The sequence below is a fragment of the Triticum aestivum genome, chromosome 5A (genome assembly GCF_018294505.1).
Source record: "Triticum aestivum cultivar Chinese Spring chromosome 5A, IWGSC CS RefSeq v2.1, whole genome shotgun sequence".
Lineage (NCBI taxonomy): Eukaryota > Viridiplantae > Streptophyta > Magnoliopsida > Poales > Poaceae > Triticum > Triticum aestivum.
The window spans coordinates 142,787,301-142,793,308 of record NC_057806.1 but is presented as its reverse complement, the minus strand read 5'-3'; positions in this window follow the sequence as shown (position 1 = coordinate 142,793,308).

Here is a 6,008-nt window from a genome sequence, read left to right as displayed (position 1 = left end):
AGGTATCCGACGCGTAGTGCTGTCTTCGGCATTGCAAGGCGGGTTCCTCCTTCCGAACTCCCGAATAGTCTCCAGACGAATTGATCGTGTCCAGACCTGTAACACGCGCCGCACATAACCGCACAGAGAATATAATAACACATACGTCCAATCTGCTGACAACTTTAGCAATGCGACATCAAGCCTATCCGGTCATAATTTCGAACCGTTTTTCGCCCCATGTTTCGAGATGCAGTTGTCATTGGCACATCTTGTAAAAGCAGAGATCGTGTCCCCTTATTGCGGGATTCTCATCAATACGGGCGTGGGTAACCCAACCGCGCCGTTTGCATAGCCCTTGGGAGCAGGCGAATTTTAAGGCGAATGGGGGCGTTCGATATTCACCGCCCTTATAAGGAGATAAGATTCCCCTTTCTTCTCCCACGCTTTCTTCCTGCATCTCTGTTCTTGAGCTCCAACGCCCAAGTCCTCATTTGCTCCCATTCAAACAAGCACCCAGCCATGTCCGGATCCGGAGGTCAAGGCAAATGGATGGCCTCCTCAGTTAAGGAGGAGGACATCGCCGAGCTTCTGGCAGCCGGTTATCTGGCGAAGGAAATCGCCCACTGTCTTGTAGCCCGGGGACAAATCATCCCCACACCAAATCCCAACGAGAGGGTAGTGTTCATCCCTCATTTCCTCCGCGGGCTAGGGTTTCGACTCCACCCCTTCATCCGCGGGATAATGTTCTACTACGGGATAGACTTCCATGATCTATCCCCGAACTCCTTCCTCAATATCTCGGTGTTCATCGTCGTGTGCGAGGCCTTCCTTCGCATCCACCCCCACTTCGGGCTGTGGCTCAAAACCTTCAACGTGAAGCCCGAGGCAGTGGACGGACAACACGCAGAGTGCGGGGGCGCCATGGTGAGGAAGCTCCCCAATGTCCCCTGGCCAAAAGGCACATTCATGGAATCTGTCAATGAATGGCAGAAGCCATGGTTCTACATCACCGAACCCCGTGATGCCACCTGGGCCGTGGCTGCCGAATTCCATTCCGGCGCCCCTGTGCGGCTCACCTCCTGGGTCGAGAAGAGCCCAAACTGGTGGTCGTCGGATGAGATGATTGCACTGCAAACACGTATCCAAAGTATGATCGATAAGGACATCAAGCTTGTAGACATAATAAAAGTGATGTTGGTGCGCCGAATCCTTCCCTGCCAAAGCAGAAGCCGTCCCCTATGGGATTTCAACCCGAAGAAACACCATACCCTGGTGAGGCTTTTTGAAACGACTCATGAAGATGCCTGGAAGTTGCTTTTCAAGGGCAACGAGATACCGCCGACCACTGGCTCGAATTGGGGTCACGACATAAATCACCCTCCCAACGAGGTATGTTGTTTTCAACACATCCCTTACTTGCTTGTTTCAAGGATGATATCTAAGCTTCTATTACCATTGCTTTTTCAGTATTGGTTGAAGAAGGCGAAACAGATCTGGTGTCCGGCTCCCTTGCCCGAGGAGCCAGTCATCCCGCGCTTAGCAAAGATGCTGGAGCCGTCACCTTATAAGGCACCAGAGAAGAATGCCACAGGGAAGGCCAAGGGGGACCAGAGCGGCCTCCTCCGCAAGGGTACCTCGGACGCGACGTCCGAAGACAAGGCACATTCCGCTGCCACCGAAGACAATGCGGATGAGGAGGAGGAGAGCGACTCTTCCCCTGATGGGGGGAGGAAGAAGAGGGCAGCCTCCGCAACTCTGGAGGCGGAGGCGCCCAAAAGGGGGAAGGGCTCCCTCGTGGATAACTCCGCATGGGACGTCGATGACAGTCTGGAGAGACGCCCCCGCGCTAAGTCTCGGGCCGCATCGTAAGTACTGACCTCTTTTCTGGCCATGAAGTTTCCCCTCTTTATTGTGCTGAGACGATTGATTATGTTATTGTAGTCTAGCCCACAACAGCCCTCCGCGATCCTCGTCAGGAGGCTCGCTGGACGCACACTCCCCCAAGAACAAGGATGATGCAGAGGTGCTGTCCTGAAGGATTGTTCCCGGCGGGGGAGAGGCTCAGGAGGCGCCCGAAGGCGTAACCCCCATCGTTGGACACCAAGGGGAACCAATCCCCTCGCAGACTGGCGGGGAGGGCCGTATACAATGCGGCCCTCAATCGGACTCAATTCCGGAGACCGAGGCGGCTCCGGAATCTAGCACACACCCTCCTTCAAAAGAAGGGGGATGCCTGTTCCGCCGGTGGCCCCTGTCCAACCAGGGGCACCGGATAGTCTGCTGGGAGCGCTGCAAGGCGCTTCCATTATGTATGAGCACCGTGTCCTTATGGGCACGGTGATTGAAAAGGTTCAGTCCGCCAAGAGCGGACTAACCGAGGCCTGCGTCAACCTGCTGACAGGTTTTGAGGTAGGTGACGCCAAAAGGAGAGAATGCCAATGTAGACACCAGCCCCTGATACACTGTCCGGTGTTCGGAAAGAAAAAACCGGACAGAGGATCAATCTCCTATGACAGGAAACTAACTAATTTTTTCTTAAATACAGGCGTCGTTGCTGGCCACGGCCTCGCATACTGCCGAAGTCTCTAGACTGAAGCAGAAATTGGCGGAGGCCGAAGGAGAGCTGAGCCAAGTGAAGGGGCAGCTCCAGGAGAAACAAGGTAAGCAATAACCTGTTATATATTCGAAAAGAAGAAAATGATATGCGATGAACAAAATGACATGATTTGTACAGAAGCGACGACCGAGGTCGAGGCCCTGAGAAAGGCCCTAGCCGAAGCCGAAGGGAAGGCTGTCCAACAGCAAGCTGCCCGTAAGAAGCTCAAGGCCCGGGTCGGCGAGGTCCAGCAGGAGCTCCAGGACATGGTGGAGAAGTGTTAAGCCTTGGAGCACAAGACATTGGCTCAAGAGGCCGAACTTACCAAAGCTCGTCAGAGCGCGGAGGCCGCACGGAATGAGGCCCGGGACGCTCTCCAAGAGATCCAGGAGGCGAAGAAGATCACAGCGGGTAAGGCGTTTAACATGCAAAGCAAGTATGCGGAGAGGAAGTACCTTTTACTAACCCGGATTCGGAGTTGCCCAGGGGCTTTTGTGGATCTGCCACGCAGTGTGTCCGATGTTGCGGAGTTCTTTCGAGCCAGGGAAGGGGATTCTCCGGAGAAGCTGTTCTGGTCGCAGTATGCTATGCCAGAACATCTGGTGGCCTTTGCCGATCAACTGAAATAGTTGGTCAGCTGCATAGGATGGCCGAACTGGCCATGAAGGATTTAATAATCTGACTATGGCCAGCCGAAGCTATACCTAGCAGTTATTTTGGCCTCGTGAAGCGGGTGGTGGAGCCTTGTCCGAGGCTAGACATCATCAAGCGACCAGTCTGCATCGAGGGTTCCCGCATGGCCTTCTCTCGTTGCAAGATGTGGTGGGCGAAGATGGATGCCGTCGAGGTGGCCTGGGGGCCGCCGGAGGGCAAGGAGCACCGCACACCCGAGCGATATTTTGCAGATGTCTTGGAGGGATCTCGAGTCGTAGCAACACAGTGCGGGAAGGATCTTATTCTCAAATAAATACATTCATATTTTGCCTTGTATGATGAAAACAAATCCTCTTTGTAATATTTTTTATTATGTTTCAATTGTATCCTCCTGTGCGGCCGTGTTGTATGAAATCTGAGGATTGGCCAGTCGTCGGCTTCTGCCCTCACGTAGGTAGTACGGAGGTGTTCGGGATGGTATCTAAACAATCTTGATCCAATTATATGGTCCTTGAAGGAGTTGTTTAGCGCAACGAACCAAGAAACCAGATTATACGGCTTGAACTTCCTCACTTAGCCATTGGAGTTTTATAATAAAACATAGGCGCAGCCCCTGGTATATGAACCAGGGTGTTGTCAGCGTTTGATTGGGAAGTACCGATCCTTCACAAAATGCGGAAAAACCTCCAACGATTTGAGACCTCCAAATAGTTGACCGGCTCTCGCCGCATCATGACAGTCAGTTTTTGGATTTCTCTACTGAGGTGCTCATCTGGTTTAGACCAGGGCACAATCGCAGTAGTTCTCCCTTTACTACCCTAGCTGATGTAGCGGAACGTAGGATAGCAAGCACAAGAGCTGGGCAACCCAACTTTTGACCAAAGACATGATTCGGAGCCAATGCATATAATGCTAAATTTGGGGTGCCGAACTATACTTACAAGTAGTGTTCAGACTTTTGTTGCCGTAATGTGGGGGTGCTATAAAGCCCCTCGCAAACATCAAAATGTACCAAAGTGTACGGGTGCTACCTGATGGGGTTATCCACAAGGAAACTGAAAAAATAAAGGAAAGAGAGAAAGAGAACAGAAAAGATGTAAAGGTAAAAAGCTGGGGTCCTACAGCTCCAGCTACAAACAGTTTTCACTGTAATGTAATTAGTACGTCAAGGCACATTGATACAAGTAGTGCAATAAGCAACAGGCTATTCAACATGCCGAAACCAGGGAAGAGATGAATGTGGGTCCTGGAAGATAGGTAGAGTAATCGTTTACGGAATCACCTAAAAAGTCCCCGTATGTCTGCGCTCCTCGCCATCTTGGTGTGTTTGTTCTTCAAGAGGACCGATAACCAGACCACCCAATGGGGTCTGTGGGATTAAAACCTGAAATAAAACAAGCAAATGTAAAAGTATATGTGTATCCGATGTCGGTTGAGCCGTGCCGTGGGTCACAAGCTAGCTATGTCTTCGTCAATGCCCATGGAATTTTGAGTGCGTATTTATGTATGCGCGGCATGCAGGCCACCGCTTGATCGGGACTGAGACGGAGGCTGGATTGCTAGTCGAGCTCCTGACGAGCCCAGCTCTCCTGCTGCAGAGTAGTCCGGACCCTCTTAAGGGTGTCCGAGGGCTCGACAGCCGAATGAAGGTTCTGCTTGAGAAGGTCACTTTGTACTTCTACTGCTAAGGCAGCTGTGTGCTCTTCTGTACGGAGAGAGCGTTTCGTATTGCCATTGACTGTTATGATGCCGCGTGGGCTGGGCATCTTGAGCTTGAGATAAGCATAGTGTGGCACTGTGTTGAATCGAGCAAACATAGTTCGTCCGAGCAATGCATGATAGCTGCTACGGAATGGGACAATATGACAGACTAACTCCTCGCTTAGGAAGTTGTCCAGAGATCCGAAGACAACCTCTAATGTGATTGAGCCCGTACAATGGGCCTCTACGCCTCGAATGACTCCTTTAAAGGTAGTCTTTGTAGGCTTGACCCTTGATGGGTTAATGCCCATTTTTCGCACTGTATCCTAATAAAGCAGGTTGAGGCTGCTACCGCCGTGTCGGTGGGAATGACATCTATGGGATCACAAGAATCCCTACTACGGTTGCGGGGCGCGGGGTCGTGAGAAGAGCGGATCAAACAGATAGCACACGGTTCCTTTAACCAGGTTCGAGCCGCGAGGATGCGTAAAACCCTACTCCTACTTTGGTGGATTGTATATCTGTGTTCTTGAGCTAGCTAAGGGGCGTGAGGAGCTCCAAAAAGCCGAATCCTTCTCCTGGTCGCCTCGGGCCTCCTTTTATAGGAAAAGGGGTAGCCACAGTGGCACACAGGAGGCGGAAAGGAAAACAGTGATGCGAGGTTATCCCTCGCATTACATGACAAGGCGCATTTAATGTGTCTTGCCCAGGTGTCCTTGCTTTATTGGGGACAGGGGAGAGCCCTGTCTCATCCGTCGCCGCTCCCTCTCGTGTTGACACGCGCCCTGGCCAGCGGCGCCCGCGGTGCCATGTAGGCAGGCAGGCAGCTGAGGTGGCGCAGTGGTAGGTCTCCACGAAGATCTACATGCCGCCATGCAGGTGCCTGCCCAGCTGGTTCGGTCGGAAGCTGCATGCGAACGGTGGTGGAGGTTTGACTGGCGTGGGCCTGATGGTGGCCCTACGGGTGCTCTTGGCAAGGGCCTCGTCGGGGCCCCGGCAAGGGTCTTGCCGTGGCGCCTGCAGTCATCCCCGACAAGGCTCTTGCCGGGGGCCTTGTGGTCCTCCTTGGCTGGGA